The 23,523-nt window shown below is 32.6% G+C and overlaps 1 protein-coding gene and 1 long non-coding RNA gene across 15 annotated transcripts in view; one reads left to right on the top strand and one right to left on the bottom strand.

Moving 5' to 3' along the window:
• The window catches only part of LOC143253232 (uncharacterized), a 34,984-nt gene extending 22,151 nt beyond the window's left edge, over positions 1 to 12,833 (bottom strand). Inside the window, exon 1 of the long non-coding RNA XR_013029456.1 lies at positions 12,547 to 12,833. This is a non-coding gene — a long non-coding RNA (uncharacterized LOC143253232). The remainder of the gene's footprint in view (positions 1 to 12,546) is intronic.
• LOC143253229 (uncharacterized) overlaps positions 1 to 23,523 on the top strand; it is a 146,306-nt gene that overhangs the window by 83,219 nt on the left and 39,564 nt on the right. The gene's annotated exons all lie outside the window — the stretch shown is intronic.

Raw genomic sequence — 23,523 nt, 5'->3', positions numbered from 1 at the left:
CTGCTGTTGTCCGCCAAAATAGAACAAAGCATTATTATATCAATGACCTATCAAAGGGCTTTGTGGTTTTGTGTTATTTTTAATGCATAATGTGCGCCGGAAGTTTAATACACTGTATCTTTTTCGCACTAATTTCTGTGGTGAAGTACTTTTGTGGAATGTAAAATCAGCAGTAATTTGTGAGATTGTTTATCTCAACATATCAGTTATTGGTGAGCCATCTGTACTAACGGACTAGTAACTGAACTAATTTTATTAACGTATTACTATTAGTAATATTGACGGAAACTCTTTCATTTTTTAAACATCTTTATCGATTTTTTATACACCAGACTGTTTGTTAGTCAGAATACAATTACTTAGAAAATGTAAGCAATAATATCAGTAAGAAAATTTACTCCAAAATTGGGTTATTCATATGTATTTTACTGATTTCACCCCGTTTGTTTTGTCATTTTAACCCATGCAAAACACAAACTTACTTTAATGCAATATATGTTTGTCAACGATATAAAAGCATGTCAGTAATTTGCGTTAAATTGTAGAGTTACTTTTTTAGTAAAATATTCTCTTTTATACGAGTTCTGTTGTTAATTTGTTATCATGGGTTTGAGAAGAACTTGTCTGAATTTCTCATATTGGTAAGTTATTACTTTGATTTTTTTTTGTATACAAGTCACAATTTTAAATAACGATTGTAGATTTCTGGTTTTAAACCGATTTTAATTTAAAGCTACAGCAAAGATTCTTAAATTTAAGATAACCTTGAGGATTATAATGACTGTAGGTATTGTATTCATACACATTATATTTTAACGTTTTCTGCCTATGTTTCCAGTATTTTCTCATATATCTTTCATTAACATAAAATTTCTTTTCTCCAATTTAAAATCCCATTCACTTTCACAGATCCCAGTGTACTGACCAAACTCTTCTATAATTCCCATTTATTGTGTAATAGCTACTTTAAGAAGTGTCAGTACCGAAAATCAATAGCCTGTGGTACGTGAACATGTATGCTATAAGTTAGCGGGTCCAAAAGTGGCACACACGCTCAGGTACCACAGGCTATTGATTTTAGGTACTGACCCTTTTTGAAGTAAAAGTATTTTCAAAAATACCTCCCCCCCCACACACACACACCAAATCGAAAACATACTTCAAGCTAGTTTTAATGAGAGGGGTTAAGAAAACAGTTTCAAACATGGTGCTATAGAGTTCCCGATAGTGACCTGATCTTAAACTCCACAAATATATGGTTGACTTTCCAGTTCGTACTAACTCCTTTATAGTCCGCCAGAGAACCAAACATGGTAGGCGTAGTTCGTGGACAATCGAATTCATAAACACACAACTTTAATTAATACAGGATTTTATATAAGGTGTTATTGTTTATAAAAAAAAAATCATCAGTGAAACCGTATTCTGTATTTTTATTGCAAATTTATAATGTAAAATATAAATAGTTAGGGTTGAAAATTTGCCATAATTTTACGCTGTACATTTGGCGTGTGGTTAAATACTGATACCAACGCATTATTAAGATCTGGTAATATTTTGAAGTTGCCGTTGTGTGAATAGTAAAAACCTTTATTTAAAATTAGACGAAAAGTCCAATTTTTTTTCATTTTATCCAACAGCAAATGGTGCATTTCGTTAACTACACATAAAATACTAATTGTCCTTATGCATGCTTATGGGTGTGTGAGTGCACAAAGCTATTTCTTGTTGCTTTCAGATCACATGCATCAGGATATAAATACGTTTAATGTACAGCTGAAATATTCATTTAAAATTGTAGTACCCAATGAAACTCATTTCTTAACACCAGTTTCTCTCGTATGAACGTAAGTTTGTCTTTTTCAGTGTAACAGATCCAGAAATAAACGGTTAAAATGAATTGGAAAATTTGTGTGAATTCTATGTACATTCAATAACAGTTCTTTGCAAGATACTGACTCATTTCATCTCAGTTAGGTTTAATGATGTGGTGTTGAGTAATCAATAAGTGTTATTCAACGTGTTTTTTTTTAAATGGTTATTTGGATTTCTGTGTCTTTCTTAGATTCATTTAACGTATCTTAATTACCATTAAACAAAAATCATATTTTAGTAGCTTGTAACACCATTTTTTGTGGAGCAAATGACAGATTCGCATTCTGATTTTTCTTGTGAAAGTTGAAATAACTTTATGCTCATAACGTAGCATTAGTGGAGCAACTGGCAAGTTCAGTGGATACACTAACAACTATATTAAAACCACAACAATAACAAACAAACTGATGTTAAACTTAAAAGCCAGTCAATAGATAATACATAACATGAATACAAAATAAAACTATTTTTCATACTAAAGTTATCCATGTATTAAATGTTAACTAAGAGAGCAATGTATTGGTCATATGTTATTGACTTGTTTTATCCAGTTTTTCTGATGATATAAAAAAAGTAACCTATAATACAAAATAATAAAATTTTCAACAGCAAATATCAGATCCTGTAAGTTCTATCTGCATTTTTTTCTATCGTAGTCAGAGAGTACATGTGACACATTGTTGTGAACGACATAGTATATAACAAAAGCGTCCGGGAAATGAGGTCGTATCAAAACAATCCAGCGGTATATATACTACCTGTTTTCATCTAGCTTATTTTGGGGGATTAAATAAATTGACGCAGGAAGTAGGACAGGAAAAAATAATTAGACATCAGCAAAATATTCTTGTTATATGTCCCAAATTCATAATAAATGGAAAAAATAAATTTTGTTTGTTGGAGTATTCAAAATTAAAATAACGATCTGTAGCAATAGTACTTGCTGAACAGGATTTAACTTTTTTCTCTCTCTCTTTCAAGCATGAATAGAACACAAAAATAAGAGTTTAAAGTACCTTAAAACGTTTTATTTGTGTTTTATATGCATTACCAGACTTAGTCCTATTATTTAGATAATATATACATATATTAATTTTTTCATTCATCACAGATTTCATGGTTATAGCACTACATTTTAAGGACATGATTCGAAGTTTAGGCAGAGTTTGAATAATTTGACCAAAAAGCAAAAGGTGTTACATAAAAAAGGTGTTTTCCTGTTAGTACTCTTTCATAAAATCTCAAGTAATTTTTGAGGTAATTTATATTGAATAATGGAGTAGCAATTCTGTCAGTTTATGCGTAATCACTGTAATGTGGCACATCTAATCGTAAATTAAATTACGTTGTTTACTGAAACTTCCAGATATATTTTGGACTCTATCGCAGTTTCAAATGAATAGAATAAAATCTGAAATTGGAAAATAAATTTCATCTATTTTCGAAAGAAAGACGTTATGATATCAAATGTTGTAATAATAGTGATTTGGAATTTTCAATTGCTGTGTTGTTTTGTTGCAAGCTTTCATGACGAATATGAATGTAGGCGATTTAAGTAAACATTCATACTATCATAATCTGTTACCAGTGCTCTAATAAAAACTTGATCTTAACAAACAGGGGTTGCTTAGAATCTGCAACAAACTAAGACTTTACGCAGTTAATAAACCTCAAAGGAATTACCTCTTGCACCTAGTTATTATAGTCTCAATGAATTATCTCTTAAAGTTTTTACCACGTTTGTTTAAAAACTTAATATTATTTGGTTGGTAAATCACGAAATATTTCATTTTGACAGAGTACCTAATCCATTAGATGTTTTACTTTAGTTTGTCCAAGAATGAATCAATCTAAGAACTCCAGATGAAAACAAAAATGTTCTATCCACCAAACATCCCACACTAAATCTGCTTTATCCAGTGCCGATGAGGACTTATGTCAGTACCGGGGCTCTGCAGGCATAGTAGTAGTCTGGGTACTACTTATATCATCATTTTTCGTAAACATCGTCTCTCATAGAAGCATACAAAATATAGGATGCGAGACATCACCTATACTAAAATCGAAAATGGTGCTCATTCATACACTTTTATATACTTTATGAGCTTTTGTTTTTTGTTGAATTTCGCGAAAAGCTACTCGACAGTTATTTGCATTAGCAGTCTCTAATTTAGGAACGATAGGCCAAAGAAAATGCAACTAATCACTACCACTTATCGCCTACTCTTGGGATACTTTTCACTAATGAATAGTGGGATTGTTTTTAACGTTATAGCACCCCTATGGCTGAAAAGGCAAGCATGTTTGACGACGAGATTCAATCCTGCAACTTACAGATTGCGAGTCAAGTACTTTAACCATAAAACTGTGCCAAGCTCTACTTAAAAGTTAAAATATTCATAGTATTTTAATTGGAATGATTAAAACATGAACACTTGTTAAGCTTTTCATTGTTCCACTGCACTGCAAAAATTCTTAAAATATGTTAAAAAAGAAAACTTTCTTATTATTTTAAAGACAGATTCCTGCTTTAGTATCTTATAGAATATGCCATTTTCATCGGTTATATTAGATTTGAACCAAAGATATAATGTATTTTCGATGAATTCCTACAATTTTCGTTTCTCTTCGTGCATTTATAGTCCCGAATATCAGATATTTATTTTGTTTGTGTTTGCAATTAAATATGTATGTCACTTTATCTTGTATGTTGACAAAAGAATTAAGAAGTATCATGGAAGGAATTACTAAAAGAAATCTCACGACCTACAATTTGGATGGAAAGATGTGAAAATGGATACCACTTAACGTCATATGCATAGAAACGAGATTAAATAATGAAAATATGAAAGAATACATTTTTATACGTATACTTTTCCTACTACTATTATCTGTCTCGTTAGCTGTGACTGTAAATTTTTTAGACATCTTTATATGTTATTAAATTTAGTGTATGCGATAAACCTGTACTTGCGTAGCTAAGCGTCTGGTCAAGGAGAGCGAGCGGCACTGCTCTATATTCAATGCGAAAGTTTTCGCTCAGCGAATATCTTCAAAGCCATCAAGTAACAACTGTGCCTTCCTTGTCCGTTATAGTGGCAAGTATTTGTTTATATTCGCGGGATAAAGTTTCTTAAAGGGTCTGCCTGACGTAGGGCACGTACTCTAGAACGAAAGACCGAGCGGTACTTAGTATCCTTGGAAAATTTCTCTAAGACACTTGGCCTTGCTTCAGACGTTAAAGAAACTAGCAGGTTTCTGATATAGCTAGAGTTAATTAGAAATTAGTCCCGACTTAACGATAAATTCAGTGCGTTTAATTTTTCTTATGCAAGAAATAATCAGCATCCAGATTTATTTAATCCTGCTGTAGTTTCTTTAATTCATTTTCCATTTATTTTGTTATTGGAATAATTAAATCACACGAAATCAGTGATGTCGAGAAAATCCACTTACAGAAAAATATATATATGTAAAGACGGCGCGTTTGGGTTGAGAAATTTTTTTTACGTAGAGAAGCGAACAACGTTTCGACCTTCTTCGGTCATCGTCAGGTTAACAAAGAAAGGAAAAGGTAACTGACCGGAAGCTGACTACACGTTTGAAAGGGGTTGTGTAACTCAGTGTCGGAATGTAGAGAGCGTGCTTAGATGCTTGAATTACATATTCTACAACTCAAACGAGCCGTTTTTACATATATATTTTTAAATTAGACGAAAGATTCTTATACAGAGGTTCAATGGTATTACCAGGAGTTAAAGTGAACCACAACTGTGTAAATTGCTAAGAAGAACCCCCGGGTTATATGAAGAAGGAACAAAGGGGAGCTGGTCACAAAGTGGAAAACGAAGTTTTATAATTAATACTTTGAACACGGTAACAGAAGAATAGTTTTAATAGATGTTTTGAAATTTCTTCAAATTCCATCATCAGTTTAAAATTCCAGAAAGTTAACCTATAATATTTGAACCACAAAAACAAAAAACAACAACTCGCTCAATAGATAATGTTGAATTTTGTATTTCAAATATTATAAAGTAACTTTTTTTGAAATTTTAACGCTGGTGATGGAATTTGAGGGAATTGAAAGTTTGTAGTGGAAGTACAATGACAGTATACGAGTATACACGAAAAATACTCTTCACTATTAAGAAAAGTTGAAACTGAGGCTAACGATCCACAATTATGAGGATCTGGGAGAGATGGGCGTGACGAAATATTTACCTTTTTATGTCTCGGATGGTGACATTCCTCTCTCTAATACATAACACTTATTTGAATATTATACTGATTTATAAATGTGTTTTCGTTTTTTTTCTAAGAGGAATTACGCAGACGGTAAAGCCCTGTACTACCACCCTCCACACACAAGCACAATTATATATTTCCTCTTTAAACGCTGGTAAATATATATTATGTACTTAGCCAGTTATAGTCTTGCAACTAATCCCTGATTGTTTGAAATAAATGTGGAAATTGGGTGTTTTTTATGAGCTATAACTAATCATGTATATGTAAAGAGAAATAAAAATTTAAAGAAAATGGTAAGTGAAACGTTTTAGCGTATTAATTGACATTATGATATTGTTAAAATAATTCCCGAGTTATCGATATAATTTCGCTTGTCCAAAACACTTCTTTTAATAATATGAAAGACCTTTGTTCTCGAGTTATCTTATAAAGAAGTATATAAACGCAGTCACTTAAACGTGGAGAAATTCAGTCTCTGATTGATCCTGTAACTCACAATGTTTTGAACAAATCAAGGTCAATGAATTAGCTTAGTATATTTTCTTAGTGATGAAGAAAGACAGTTAAACATCGGTTTTGTCATAGCCTTTTTTTATTGTACTTAAACTGATCCTAAAGTTTAAGACGTATTATTAATTCATAATTGAAATAAAACAATTCTAATATAGGTCTGCAATACGACTTCCATATTATTGTATCTCTTAGTGAGATCAAGATAATTTTCGTTTCGGGTATTTAAGAAGCATATATAATGGAACATAAATAAACAAAATATTTCTGGTGAAAATATGATCTCTGTGACTTCCCGCTTGCTCAAGTTGGATACTGCATAGCAAAGATTTTTACTATTTAAATTACATTTGAGTTTTATCATAAATTCATGCTCAGTTTAGCATTGCGACGCTGGAAGTCCATACTCGAAACATGTGGACTAAGCGTAATTGAGTATTTAGTATGCATAGAATATGAATCTGAAGATTCGTGGTTCTCATCTCGTTGGTGATATACAATGCTCCTCCATTTCATTGGCACGGACTTTTTCGATGTTCCAATGTGATATTGATTATGGTTTTTCTATTCTGATTTTCCAAGACACCAAATGGTAATTTGAAGAAGTTTAAATAGAATTGGAGCAAGCACACCGTATACCATCGCCTAGCAACGCCTCTGTTGTGAGTGCTCTAAAATAGTGAAGAACATAGGAGAGTTGCTGGTGGGTGCTGTTGAATATTTCTCGTTTAGTTTGTTTGTTAAAATTTAGAAACTGTGAAAATCATGGAACAAGTAAACGTAATCTAAAACAATATGAATATACAGTACTGAAAAAGTACGGAACGGCAAAGAATAATAATATAATGGCCAATTACTTTGCAACCCCTCCCTTGCTCAATCTTCGCTTTAGTGAGCCAGACGGGGATCTCGGAAACAGTATGGCCATCTCGCATCTCCACAGCACAACCTCCTTTGCTTTACTTGTCCACCTCTTAATACTAAACAATCAAAAAAGTCAGCAAGCAAAATATGAGAAACAACACATGAAATAAACCAAGTACGAAGCATAGAAAAAAATTTACAAATTCCTGACCTCCTCTGATTTAACACCTAAATACCTACCACGACTTATCAATGAATACCACCCCTATTTCGTGTGAGAATGAACTGCACTGAAGCACAGTAATGTGCTGATATTTTACGTTGCAATTGTTTCTCTATTAGCCAATCGGAAAGTGACACACAAGTATAAAGTTTATAATAGTGCAGGCGATCATATGCTTGGTAGTAGTATTGTGAATTCCAGTCTTGGGATCCGGGACTGAAGTAAGGTATACGCACAAGAAATCGCAGTTTAAGCTGGTCAAAGATACTCCACCCAACAAATTTTTATGTAGGAACATATGCGAGACTCTGAAGAAATGATGTGAAACTAACAATATTAATAATAGGCTTAAAGCAGACAACGGAAACTTTTCAGAAGTGATGTCCGGTATTTCAGACTATTTTTCACCACAAAGATTTGATTTGTTTGTTTTGAATTTCGTGCAAAGCTACACGAGAGCTATCTGCGCTAGCCGCCCCTAATTTAGCAGTATAAGACTAGAGAGAAGGCAGCTAGTCATCACCACCCACCGCCAACGCTTGGGCTACTTTTTACCAATGAATAGTTGGATTGACCGTTACATTTTAACGTCCCCATAGCTGAAAGGGAGAGCATGTTTGGCGCGACGGGGATTCGAACCCGTGACCCTCGGATTACGAGTCGAGTACCTTAACCACCTGGCCATGCCAGGCCTTTCACGACATAGATGATGACTAAATACAGAGATTTTCACCGTTCTAGCATTAAGTGGTCTCAATGTGCATTTAATTACTTGAAACCCGCTGCTGAGACTAAACAAATTAGCAGGATAAAATTGACACTGAATCAGAAACAATGGAATAAACATCGCTGGATTTTTATTATTGTTATTACAGATGAATCTACGTTTAAATTGTTCGGCAACAAGAAATGAGAGTTTGTTTGACAGTGGAAAGGAGAAGGCTATCATAAACAGCATTTTCAGTGACTCATGGTGGGAAATCATTTCACCTCCTGTTGGACTACATCTCAACCAACAGAGTCAGTGATCTACCTGAACTGAAACACACTGACTGCTTACAAATACGGGCTGAGTGGAACCAGTTACATTGTTTACTCCGAAAAAAAAAATAGAAATAGCCGTTAGACAGAGGTTTATCTTTCAACAAGACAGCGGTTCAAAGTACACAGTCTATGTGATTTTAAATTAGATTTATACAATATGTTCAACATCTAAACGGAGTTTTCTATCGATTCCTCCTACGTTGTTTCATGAAAAGCACCGCATAAAGTCTGAAACTTCGTCTTTAAGTGAAAAAAAAGGATAAATCCATAGAAAATTCAGTCCATATACTGTAAACTTAGTAAAACAATATTTTGACGCAAAAGAGGCCGTTGAAACACAACCATATGGTTTGGTTGTACAAAGTCCTCATATGAACATTCCTGAGACTGTGGAAAAGTTTAAGTAAAATTGTAAAAAGAATAAACAAATTTTGGGGAGTAATACACAACCTTTGGGACAATAATTCACAACTGTAAGTTGACAAACTGTACAGCGCCACGAAAGCATGGTGTAATGATCTACGTATAGCAAAAGGCTCATGTACAAAATACATATTGTACAACTTATTTCCTTTCGAGTTTATTTACTGTAATAATAAACTACCTGTCTAGTTACTTGTGTGTGTGTGTGTATACATATACATTCATATTTACTGACATGTAACGAGAATAGCCCTTGTGTAGCTTTGCGCGAAATTCAAAACAAACACCATTTCAAGTCGTAAGTTCTCTTGACTTATGAAATGGTGGCTTTTTAAACACGATAAAAAAAACGTGTTCGAGGCTTACAATTTTTAAATTTGATCATTGAGTATTTCTGTCTAAATAGCAAGAAATACGTAAGTGAAATCTAACCTTGTGAGAAAAAGCAAAAAATCGTATAAAATTTATATTTCAAATATGATACACACACGCCCGTCGGTAAGTATATGTACTTACAGCGCTATAATTTGGGATGGCTAGCGCGGATAGCCCTCGTGTAACTTTGCGCGAAATTAAAAAACAAACAAATTGTTGCAGACTTAAATTGCTCCACAAATACTGTCAAGTACACACTAGACCGAGATTTGAAAATAGGAAAGGAAAAGGCAGAATACCTAAACTCGATTATATTGATGTTAAGTATCTTTGTTTATGCAGTCTTCGGAACTGAAGGAAAACTGTTACTGATTTTAAGCATGAGATAAACGACCATGTACAAATCAACGGAAACGTGTTTAGATCTACTATATCAAGAACACTTAACAAGAATGGAACACTTAATTATGTATCAGTTAAAACAAAACAAAAACTTCGATCTCCAACTATTTCAGTAGACTAAAATTTTCTAAAAATTAAAAATAATAAACTGTTGATGATTGGAAAAGGGTGTAATGGACGGATGAGTTGAAATTTAAAATATTTAGCTTAAAGTGTAGGTTATATGTCCAGCGAAAGAAAGGTGAAAAATACCTCATAGCACCAACCTTGAAGCATGGTCGAGGGAGTGTTATGGTTTGGTGGTTACTTTTCTTCTGAGATGACAGGAGATATTTGTAAAATATATATAATTTTGTACCAGCTCAAATAGCATCAGAAACTGACCTGTCATCGTATATCCAGTTTTTTGCGTTTTATTGGTAAAGGATTTTACCACCAAGAAGATAACGCTCTCAAACACTCACCTAACCTATTCAGAAATTAAATAGCTAAAAAAGACGCTGTTGGAGTCATTCAAATGATGCAATGGTTCTCGCAGATCTCCGATCTCAACCCAGTTGAGCAGATATGGGATTTGAGAGATAAACATCTTTGACAAATCAGAAGTTACTTTCAAAGAAACTTTATGGGAGTGTGTTTAAAGACATTTGGAGTAAATTCCCAAAAGACACTTTGATTAAAAATGTTGCAACAATGCCTGACAGACTGTTTCTTGTTACTAAATCAAAAGGAGACGCAGAAAATATTAACTGTTTGCTGAACTGAAGCACTTCATCTGAGTTTCTGTTACATTAAATATGAAGATTAATAAAATTTTGATATTTCACCTGTAATTTACTCTCCATTGTTCTTCATAATTAGCCTGAAACCTAATTTTTAACTTTGTCTTAATACTTTTGTACAATACTGTACCTCTAGAAAGTAGATTATATTTCACAAGTAATTATTTTACTTTTCAATGGTGATTTTTTATTATACCAATTTAGTATTCGATTCTTATGCGTTTGATTGATACGTATTGTTATGTAGAGTATTTCACGCGAAATACAGCAGAGTAGTGTAACTTGTGCAAATATTATTTCATCAAGGGTCTCAACTAATTTTTAAGTGCTGTAACATGTAACCTTTTCGTGTTAGTTATACGATATATACCACTTTGGAATTCTATTATTTTTGTTTATTTACAGAGAGCAAAGGTGTACTAAGTGCAGTCAGATACGCCCAGATTTCATAAAATACATCCATTTTTAAGATTAATTCGACATGATTGTTTACTGCATTGTTTACAAGATGACTTCGAGTCATCAAAGCTGACTCGTCGGGGAGGGGAGGTTGTTATGTAAAATTGGGCAGCAAACACCAACTTCGTGATATATTATAGTAAGATTAGTTTTTGAACATGATATAAGTCAGAGGATGCCGTTAATTTTAAATTAGCGAACTATTCACCTCTGGCATAATGAAAATATAATAATCAAATGCTAATTAATGAAAACTATTTTTAAGTGACTACACAATATATGTTTGTAAGCGTTTTAATTATCTGCAATGTTTATCATGCCATCATTTCCTCAGGCCGCTGGAAATTTCTTTTTATGGATTATAGCAAAAGTATACATTTGAAAAAACTGCTAGCTTATTCTGAGTTAACATTTGAATTCAAATTCTAGAGACTAAGGGTGAATTTTTAAGTTTTATTGCTGGTTGACGGTTTTAGCTATAAAGTTTATCATAGTTTGTATACCAAAGCAGCTCAGTTTCATCATTAGACCTAAAAAAGGTTTAGGTAATCATGTTTCACAAATGTTTTTTTAAGTAGTTCAAATACTCAGTTACGCTTAACCCAAGTGTTGTGTTGTAATAATAGTGCCAGTTATTAAACTAATCCTCTATATCCTCAGTAGGTTTAAAAATATGCATCTTTATAAATCAAATTACTATAATCATACGAGTTATCATGATCAGAATTGTGTTCATTAGCATTAGGAACTAAACTTTTGAATATATATGAAGATTACGTTGCATCGTTGGCTGATATTGTGTATTTAGAACTAGCCTAGATCTCGTATGTTGGATGAATCTCTTGAGATATTACTAGGAGTATGGTTAAAAATATCTTTAATAGCGAGGGTGTAATTCATAAATGTGTAGAGGCTTATAATGCTTAAGATAATTTTATGTCTGTAGCATGATTTAAAAGTGACATGTAGCATTGCAAAAATACGTTTGAGGTACGAATAAAAATGAAAAGGGCTCTTTAACTAGAGTTAAAAACGTCCAACTGCTTCCATATATATATATATATATCTTATGTATGTATACAAGTTGTTCACCATTTTCTTTGGATTTCTTGATATAGATATTCTATATTTAAATGTTCTCGACTAGCTCTTTTACTACTTGTATTTCAACACGAACGAATGTAGTGTAACCATATAAGTAATACAAAAACAATATCCAAACTGCACGAAGTACTTATCAAAACATGACGCATGGCATGGACGTCAATTGATCTGTTTATAATCTTGTGTGCTCACATTAAATTTTTTTTAAGCAAAAAGAAAACTTAGTTCTCTTACCAAACGGACCTAGATCTCCCGTCTTTTGGTGGACTCAGTTCGGTTTGGTTCTTCTCCTATCTTGCCGATTGAACTCTGTTTTCAGAGTGTTTATCTACACATGAACTGAACCGTACTGAGTACGAACAAAAAAAAAAAATAAACATGAAGAAGAAAGCCGCAGTCTGGACCCAGCTTCAAAGAGACTTCAAGACTATTTTCCACTTACACTGGCTAGTGTCCGGTGTCACACGAAATCGAGCCGTACGTCTAACTACGACTTGCCATTACAATCAGGTTAGTGTATTACTCCATTAACCCTGCAACATGGGAAAGCTTTAGTTTTGGGTACAAAAACTTTTAGAAATTAATCTATTCAATTTTAGAAATTTGAAACTAAATACATTGTATCAACAATCTAAGTCAATGAAAATATAACAATAATCATGATTTGATTAATTAATGTAGATAATTAAAACACAGTAATATGTACGACAGAACCAGGCACAAACCGGAAAGTTTAAGAGGTAGAAGTCAAGCACAGCCTATTTTGCAGGTGCAAGAAGTGTTCTAACTGGTTCCTACATACATTATCTGTGAGTAAACTTTACATTTCTTTTGAACTTAGCAATAGTCATCGATTCGAAGCAAACGTTCGAATTTAAATTGTATTATTCACCATACTTGTTGACGTACCCGTTTAATACACGGGGAAAACGCAGAAGAGGTCAGATCTGAACAGTGATAACCTATATCATTCCCCGAGAACCCTTAGGTGGTTTGCCAGATATAAGCGGACATATAGAAAGTTTTGTAAAATAACAGTATAAATTGTCAAAGTTATTAGAACAGCCTATCTAGAGACTGAAAAAGCCGTATTTTGATGTTCGGGCTCTTTTTGTTTTAATACAAAGTAGCCCAGATTTGGTGTTTATCATTGTCTGCATCTTGTGAAACGTTGGTATACCTAATGAAATAGACCGCTATTTCTTTTACAGCTCCAAATTTAGTGACATTTCGATTGCATTTTTTTTCTGCCTCTCATGCAAGTTCTCGAAGTGGCTCAAAGCTCCCATTTGTTTTCAGGTTTTGCGATTGGACATGGCATGCAGTACGGCAGAGTATATTATCAGGTTAAAAAGGTATCTTTCTCTCACAGATTTCCATCGATGCAGGCATTGTATATTTACTCAATCTGTCTCAATTCGACAAGGTCTTCATGACATTCTCAACTAGCTAAAAGTCGTTCACACCACAATATTACTCTCTACTTTTGTTTACGGTTGGAATGATTCAGTGACGTCAAAAACATTCTCAAGATTGCTGTCGAACTCAAATTGATTTATCCGAAGCAAACAAGGGTAGTTCTTCCCATTGTTGTTCACATTGATTTTGACACGCAATACAACCACTTGGAGCATGCGCACAATGCATTTACTACTTTAAGTCCAAATCTTGCATTTAAAATCTTTGATTGTGGAGCTAATTTCATAGTTGTAGTTTAGCTTCATAATAGCTTTTCAAAGTCGTTATGAGGTGAAAGGTGATTGTTATTGGGTGACCAGGCAATTTTTGTTTCATGCTTGCACGCTCTGCCGTTTAACATACGTTCAGCACAATAAATTTGGGTATAACGAGATGGGGCGTTATGTTTAGGTTACGTATAACACTGATGTTGCAAATAACCACTTATTGTTGAAGGGATTTGAAGCTCCTTTCTCCATATCACACTGAGTCCAGATTGCTGTCTGTAATATGTGGTAACGCTTATAATAAAGCCTATGAATCAATACACCATAATAATTCACTTGAGACATGTCCATTACTAGCTGGAAGTTTGTTGACTGAAGAATTTTTGCAATGCCATATAAATTATGAATCTCCGAGTGTGAGACACGTGTATATTTTAGATTGGCAACACTTTGCCGCTCATTTAGTCAGAATAATCTATATAATTGCATTCTTTGTTTTAGTAATAATTATGAATTGGTAAATTATAAACTATATTGTAATTAAATTTTCATACTAATAATATAAATGTGTGATAACTGTATTGCCTAAAGTCATATAGACAAGACAATTGGTGAAAACAACGTTAAAGATGCAATGAAATGTTTACGAAATTTTGCGAAAAGCGTTGCGAAAGCATGAAGTCCGTAACTCCTAAACAGTGTTTTGGTCAGTTATTCCTGAAAAAAATAATTTATTGGTATGACGTGAAAAAGTGATTCATAGCCTGTTCATCTTTCTCTTTCATAGTTTTGAAAATTATTTGTTAGTATAGTACAACTTTTGATTAATATCAATAAGCGATTAGACTGCTTTGAAATGTTGCTCTCTACCATCTTTAAGAGTAGAAACTGTGGAGATGATGCTTCTATTAGGAAGCTTATATATTCTTATTTATTTGACATTTATATACTTTTATTTCATATTGCGAGACATTTTCTGCAAGCAAAAAAAACGTAACAGTGTTACACTTCAATAAACTGTCAAAACATGTCAGCTTGTTGTTACAATTTACTGTTCCACATTTCATAAGCTTAATAATGGTCAGTTCTGACATGGAATGTAATATATGATTTCTGAGGAAAAAAACATTTAGTTCTCTGAAAAAAACAACAAAAAACAAAACAAAGAACAGATCTGAAAAATTATCCAAAGAGTTTTGAGTAAAATTCATGGATAGTTTCTGTTTTTCTTGCATACACATGAATGTAGCTGAATGTTCAAGCGATTGGCTTTATTACGTGTAAACGATTACAAGTGATTTTTGCGGGAAAATGTTCATTATTCATTTGTGTTTTATTTATCCATCAGTTATTTATATTTAAGTTCATAAAATCAGTTCCAGTTTGAAGACATTACGCCAAAGGTAAATGTATTTTTCCGACAACAATAAAAGAAAAGGATGATGATTTAATTCTCACCACAATTAAATCATTATCTGTTTTGTAAAAGCTTGTTAATGGGGAACCATATATATATATATATACATCACTGAAAATTATTACCTTTTACAATAGTAATGTTTATTGTGTATTAAGTACTTTATGATTAAATGGGGATCCCCTTTTCATTTCACGTTTTCCTGTGTCTCTAGGAAGAACAATTTCTGAGTTTTATATACCTGGTTAACTTTAGAGCCATTAATCATGTTTTTGCAGGTAACCTAGTGGAACTTTCGTCAATAGTTCGTGAGCTACGTGATATTATACATGCTCGCCAATGTTTGTTTAAGACTTTTTTTTTCCTTACACTGAATTCAAGCTAGTACTTGAAACTCACGTGATTCAACATGTCACACTACGGTTTTCCTGGAATTATTACTTTATGACTTGTCTCAATATTTCTCTATCGAAACTTGTTTATCCTTCCAAATATAGTATTTAGCTTGTTATTTGTACATCAGTATGATGAAAAGTTATTCTAGGAAATACTGAGTGTATTTTAAATATACACCTTTGTATATAGAACTGCCATTCAATATAAACTATAAGTAATTTCTATTCAATTTAGTATTGAGCATAAATCTGCTTTTCATATACAATGTACTGACACATCATCATGAGTAAGGCTGTATATTTGTATAAATCGCATAAAACAAACTTTATAAATTTATCTTAAATGTGTTAAATAAGTTTAATATCTCAAAAATGTGTCGAATTTGAACTAGATCTAGATAATTTAAAGCTAAACAAATTTCAGAAACTTAAAGAATAAACTAAATTGCGAAATAATTAAAATTGTAATAATACCAACATATGTGTAAATGTTGTATTATATTGTTCTCCAATAAAAGAAACGTTTTTACAACCTTGTATAAATTGTATATTTAAAATTATCACTTTCAGCATTCCGAAAATTCTGAAATACCCTTTAATTTTATATGTATATAAAGGATACAAAATATTAAAATCTGTCTTTAAATCCCTTTAGAGTAGCTAAAATGTCTTTATTACACAAAACATTTGAAACAATCTCCGAGAAATACTAAAACCTTTACCACTAAAACTTGTGTACCTGAGAATGACCAGTGTTCGAACCATTGTATTTTTCTAAAAATAATTTTCCTTACTCTAAACACTATAACTTGTAATAAAATAATCTCCTATAAAATTCTGAATTGCCTATTTATTGCCTAGAAGTTCGTGTAAAATATTTATTTTGAAATTACTTTATATTTAAAGAAGTTGTACAACGGCTCATATGATAGTTTATAAAGTTTCATAGTTTCCCGTAGTACATCCAGGAAAATTACAACTGACTGGTAAAGAATCATCTTCACCAGAATTTCTAACGAATTTCTTCTTTTTTCATTTCTTCTTAATTTTTAGCTAGTTTGTGTGGTCGGTCAAAAATAGCAAGAATTTAGTTTAAAACAATCAGATTGTATATCTCATAACATTCTAGTAAAATTTCTCAGTTTAAATTTGATAACAAGGAACCTATTTTTTACAAAATAAAACTCTGGAGACAGCTTGACTGAATAATGAAGAAAACTTGGAGGATGACAGTCTTACATTTATAATAGGGCTCGGCATGACCAGATGGTTAAGGCACTGGACTCTTAATCTGAGGGTTGCGGGTTTGAATCCCTGTCACATCAAACATGCTCGCTTTTTCAGCCGTGGGGGCTTTATAATGTGATGGTCAATCCCACTATTCATTGGTAAAAGAGTGGCCCAAGAGTTGGCGGTGGGTGATGATAACTAGCTGCCTTCCCTCTAATCTTACACTGTTAAATTAGGGACGACTAGCGCAGATAGCTTTCGTGTAGCTTTTTGCAAAATTCAAAACAAACCGTTATTTAATTCGTTACTCGGGAGTTACTGGTAAGTTTCCGAACTTGCAATGCTAAAATCCGATGTTTGATTTTCCCCTTGGACAGTGTGCAAATAACTTGTTGTGTTGCTCTACGCTGCAAAAAAATGCACACAAGCATTAAAAACTCATAAGTTATCATTTGTGCCATCTAGTTAGTACATTGTTTGGTAATTTAGTGAATACACTATTTTTTATTCCTGTATTTTTTTAGAAATTATGTTTCTGTACTTAAAAAGTGTAATACATTTACAAAAAGAATAAGGTCTGTTGATTTAATTCCATAGGATTCATTCATAAAGCAAAGTACTGATACGAGTATCAATATATATGTGACGAAACAACTTATAAAATAATTTGAACATGAATTTAAAAATAAAACTTTAACAAAATATGAATGAAGCATATTTAATAATGATTTTCTAGGCAAATATATATACTGGCCATACTTAAGAAATTTCAAATAAAGGACTACAGATGGCAGCAATTATGTTCATTGTAGTGATAAAATATATTAATTTTAACATCTTTTCCAGCAGACAACGAAGAAATCAGCATGGATTAGAACTTTTAAATATACAGGTATAAATGATGCTTTTAATACAAATTGTTTCTGCAGTTCCTGGTAGAAGCGCTTTTTATGTAGTACATACAGGATGTTTTAAAAGTTTGTAATATGCACTTCGACGATAGGCCCGGCATGGCCAAGTGTGTTAAGGCGTGCGACTCGTAATCTGAGGGTCGCGAGTTCGCATCCCCGTCGCGCCAAACATGCTCACCCTTTCAGCCGTGGGGGCGTTATAATGTGATGGTCAATCCCACTATTCGTTGGTAAAAGAGTAGCCCAAGAGATGGCGGTGGGTGGTGATGACTAGCTGCCTTCCCTCTAGTCTAACACTGGTAAATTAGGGACGGCTAGCACAGATAGCCCTCAAGTAGCTTTATGCGAAATTTAAAACAAACAAACAAACACTTTGACGAATTTTACAGAATGTGTTCCACGTGCTGTCCCCGTAATTCAAAACAAGTTTGGAGATGGCATTTTCATTTTCTTTGAACACTGCAAAGCATATTATTGTGTCATTGTCAATGATCCTACACTCGTCATGATTTCGTTGTTGCAATTGTTCAGTATCTCTGATCTTCTTTTTATATAGACGTACATTACATTTGGCAGCAATCTTCCATTGGGGTCAGCCTTCTTCCATCACACAACAGGATTAAACTCGAACTTCTCATGCTTTGACAGCGTCACAATCAGTCAAATGTTTGAAATAAAAAAAAGTGCAAATCGAATGTTTTTCTAGACATTTCATCCTGTATATTCACCATAGTAGTACATGTAATCATTATTAAATATCGATATAGTTTTAACATAATTATACAACTTTTGTATTTATTAATTTGCAGTTACTGGCTAAAACTGACACTTCCGAATGAATTAGGTAAGGTTAACTCCAACGCGATCTCTCATTTCACTGCTGAACAATAGAAAATAATTTGTTTTATTGGCAGATTTTTTGGACACGGTGTACGTTGTTGTGTATTATTATATTTCACCGTAACATAGTTAAAAGCATTCTTTATCGGTTGTTGTGACAATAATTGTTGCTTAATCTTTGGCTTCATCGTAAATACAACTGTTGTGCTTTTTGACTGAGAATGCTGCGTTTCATATTTGAAAAGGCTAAATAAAAGGACCAATCTGTATTAATAAGATTCAAAAACAACAACAAAGGTACTTTATTTTGGAATAGCGGCTGTTGATGTAGTTTTATTACGAAATAAATTGTCTCAACTCCTATGTTACTAAAAATTTATCTTAGCATGAGAAGTGGCTGAAACACTAACACTCTATCAATATTTCGGCAAGACTAATAACAATTTTTGTCACATCTTTCTCTATATCATATAAAATACTTATAAGAAGATGATACTTCGACGGTCTGGCCGTTATATTCCGTTAATTTATCAATGTAAAATTACTGAACACTTGAATTAGAGAGAAGATATAATATTTAAAGTGCACCAAAGATACATTGTTAATGTTTAAAGATAGATCATCACATGTTGAAAGACAACATGTATGTAGATTTTTACTAATCAAACCTTAAAAATTGTTTCAAGTGATCAGCTGCTTCTTTGAATAACAACTTAGAACCGTGAAAAATTGAAAGAAAGACAAACATTTTATAGAGGAATGGTGAAAGAAATTAAGAACTCCGACATTAGTAGGAATTTTGGCTTACGTTGCAGAAGTAATGTAGTAAACGTAAGTGAAAGAGATGAAACTAAATCTCAATGTTTATCATTAGGGCTAAACTTTGTTGGATTTTTTAAACAAATTTGTTATGCCGCTATGAAAGCATATGTGGAACCAATAGTTTTTTATAAATAAATTAAATATGATATAACGACTTCAATTTAACTTAATTGTTCAAGGAATTAAGAAAGAGTAATGCTATGCCAAGATGAACATTCTTTGAACACTCGTCTGTTAAACAATTCAGAGAACTTTTTCAGTTACAGATAAACAAGAAACCAACTATCGCTGATTTTTCAGATATTTTGTCTGCTCACCCAAATATCTGTAATAATTAATTAATATTGCATTTACATACAGATAAACGTTGTATTGGACACCAAAAATTATCGTATCTTTCTTGATATCTGTACATTTATATTGATGGACTCCTGTTCGTCTCCTGACACAAATAAGTTTATCGTAGAAATGTTAAAGAATCATTATTGTATTTTCTTAAACAGAAGATCCTTTATTGGAACGTGTATAAGTTGAGCTTTTAAGCCATGGTCTTAAGTGTGTGAAATGATTTTATAGTAATCTAAGAACTAATATACATCAGTGCATCTCATTATGGAAGTGAAAAGCGAGTGAGAGTTACCTCTTTTGGAAGTGTTGGTTATAAAAACAGAATATAAAGGTTTTTAAGACAGAAAATATTCAGACCACATATAAAGAGGAAGATTGTAGCAAATAAGCTCTCATTTCCAGCAAACACAGTAGTCAGCAGTTTGGTGCGTTCCATTGCAAAAAAATCGTGCTTTTTACACTTGGGCTTTGTGTGTGTTATGAGAATTAAAGGTCACATTATATTATTCGAGTCTCTTCGTTGCACAACGGTATATCTGCGAACATACAATACTAGAATCTGGGTTTTGATACCTGTGGTGAGCAGACCATAGATAGTGCATTGTGTAGCTTTGTGCTTAAATTCACACAAACAAATCCATTATTCGATCAGAATAGCCCAAGAGTTGGCAACTGGTGCTTGTTGTCTTCTCTTTGGTTCAGAATTAGGGGCGACTTTGCTTGAATATCCAAAACAAAGTAGTTATAAGGAAATATTACAATTTTACATTAATGTTTCCATAAGTAACAACTTGAAACTACACTTTTCAAATGGTGTAAGTTGAACACATTTAGTGAAACCCAATAAATGACAACTGAAAATCAGAAAATAAGTTAGTACAAAACAATAGGAATATATTTTTTTTCAAATTGTTTATTAATCACATTAATACGGTAGCAGTTAATGTTTAAGGTACAGCTTACATATAGAATGCACATTCTTGTAGACTTACTATTTAAAACAATGCATTTTTGTGCTTTCTCATGCATAAAAATGTTGAATAAAGTCATAAATATCTTTTGTCATCTGTTTTTGCTAATTTGGACAATATTTTTATGTCGCGATTAATAAAAACAATATATTTTTAAAGAAGCTGATTTTACCATCTGAAGACATTGATTGAATATTAAAAATGCAGAAAACAAAAGGGATAAACGTTACCTGCCATATTATGTATTAATTTTAGTTAACCATCAAAAATCAATCCAAATAATTGGCAACTTTTTTATGAATCTGATATTAATCACGTACGTGTGCGTGTGCGGAAAGTTTGACGTTCATTTTTTCTCTATTTAATGTGTTCGCTGATAGTGGTACTGCAATTCTTACTTGTGAACCTGGACCTGGTATGAAATATAAAAAGAATTGTAAGGTATAGAAAACTGCATTGTTAGACTGCGCTGGAGGGTTCACAGACTCGAACATTTATTTACGAAAAAAGTAAAATGATAAATGTATAAGCAAACAATTTAGCAGTTATATGCGTTGCTGTCATATCTGTACAACTATATCCCGATATGATCTATCAAAATAAAAATGCCATACCATGGCCAAATGGTTAAAGCGCTTGCCTCGAAAACTGAGAGTCGGTGGTTTGAATTATCGTTTCACCAAATATGCTTGCCCTTTCAAATGTGCGGCGTTCTAATGTCACGATCAATCCCACTATTCGTTGGTAAAAGAGAAACCCAAAAGTCGGTGGTGAGTGGTGTTAATTGGCTTCCTTTCCTCTGGTCTTTCACTGATGAATTGGGGACGGCTAGCGCAGATACTTTTCTCGTAGCTTTGCGCGAAACTTAACAAACAAACAAACAAACACGAGCGTAATTACAGCCACACATAGAAACCAGTATTTGTTTCTCGTCAGAAAAATAGACTATTCCATTACATACCTGTCATGTCCCTTGATGTAGCTGCAATGTACATACCTTTCAGTGGATTAATGGTGACTTTACAGATTTACAATATTAGAAACCAAGGCTGGAATCCTCACTATGGATAGAACGTAGGTGGCCCATTGTGTAGTTTTGCACTAAATTCCAAATAAACCAAATTCAGATCATGCAGTGTTTTATGTTTACATAATGTATTCTTGGTAAAATAGTCTTGAAACAGAAAATAATAATGATTTGAATAACTATATTTTATGTGCAACTTTTATTATTGAGTTAATCTGTGATTATATGTATTAAGAACAGAAATAAACCTATTTCGGAGAATCGAATTCTACTGCAGCAGTTGTAAATGGTGATGTATTTACTGTGCATGTGTGAAATGAAAACAAAAAATTTAACTATATTTCAGGACCATAAAACTGACTACCATGATTTATTGCTTGGAGCTAAATCGTTATAGATAGGAGAGTACTGGACTTGTATTTAGAAGTTGAAATTCGAGTAGGGGCTAGGTATGTTTGTTAAATACTTTAAATATAATCTGAAGTTATGAAAAATAACAAAATAAAGTTGAACAGATTCAAAGGGTAGTGTTGACACATGGTGTGAGAACGCTGTCCACTTTCTAAGACCTTTCTTCTGTTGTCCACGTCAGTTATTATAGGGATATAGATGGACTTGACGTGACATGCTGGCTGTTGTTGCACGTGGTGTTCTGTTATTTGTACACTTGAGTTAGTGCAACCCTTTGACCTTCTTCATAAAGGTCACCTTTGTTCTTTATTAACTGCTGTTTAAGCTATTGGGAGGTAATTGTTTGATGTATTTCTGATAGAATTATTTGTGTGTAGCTGTTCATCTGTTGAGATAAGATACTTGTATTTTTCAAAGTATGATCAAAACCATCATCGCAGAATTTTGCATATAATATTGGAATATGTGAATATTGAGTACTTTATCGTCAACTGTAAATTATGTTACAATAATACTGTTTACAATTACCCCAAGAAAAGTCTTTAATGTAATAAACAAAAGAAGGGGTAATTCCTTAAAATAGTGTTTACATTTAATGTTTCGGTTTATGATAGGATGAAATACACTTGATTTAATTATTATTATTTTGTTTTGTTATATGTTGGTTTGTCACAAGTGTAAAAACAACAAAAACAGAGAAAAACGTGAAAATTGTGACGCAGGATTATAAAATTGACAATCTAATAAGTGTTTATTGCCAAACATAAGTAATCAATAAAACACCTTGTAACTGAGTTTGTGTTTATTCGTTTTAGCTCCAACCTATACAATACGCTCTTTGCATTTATTATTCTTTGGTGAAAAATACGTAACATTTTCATATAATGAAATGTATGATTTTGAAGGAATTATTCTGTTCATTAACTGTTAACGATAGATGGTTACTTTATATTTTTATATGAAATTTATTTTTATTTTTTTATACATGTTTTTATTTGAATATACATTTTTGCTTTCTTATCAGTCATAGTAAAGGTTTTGAAAGGTTTTGTTGTTAATCATAAATGGAACATTAATAACTTGTTTAATATTCATTTTGATATACAACGTAAAAGTGTTTAAGTCTTCTAAAAATTTAAAACAAAATTGAAGTG

The sequence above is a fragment of the Tachypleus tridentatus genome, chromosome 6 (assembly GCF_004210375.1).
Source record: "Tachypleus tridentatus isolate NWPU-2018 chromosome 6, ASM421037v1, whole genome shotgun sequence".
Taxonomy (NCBI): domain Eukaryota; kingdom Metazoa; phylum Arthropoda; class Merostomata; order Xiphosura; family Limulidae; genus Tachypleus; species Tachypleus tridentatus.
Note: the sequence above shows the minus strand (reverse complement) of the source record. Positions and strands in the feature narration are given on the sequence as shown.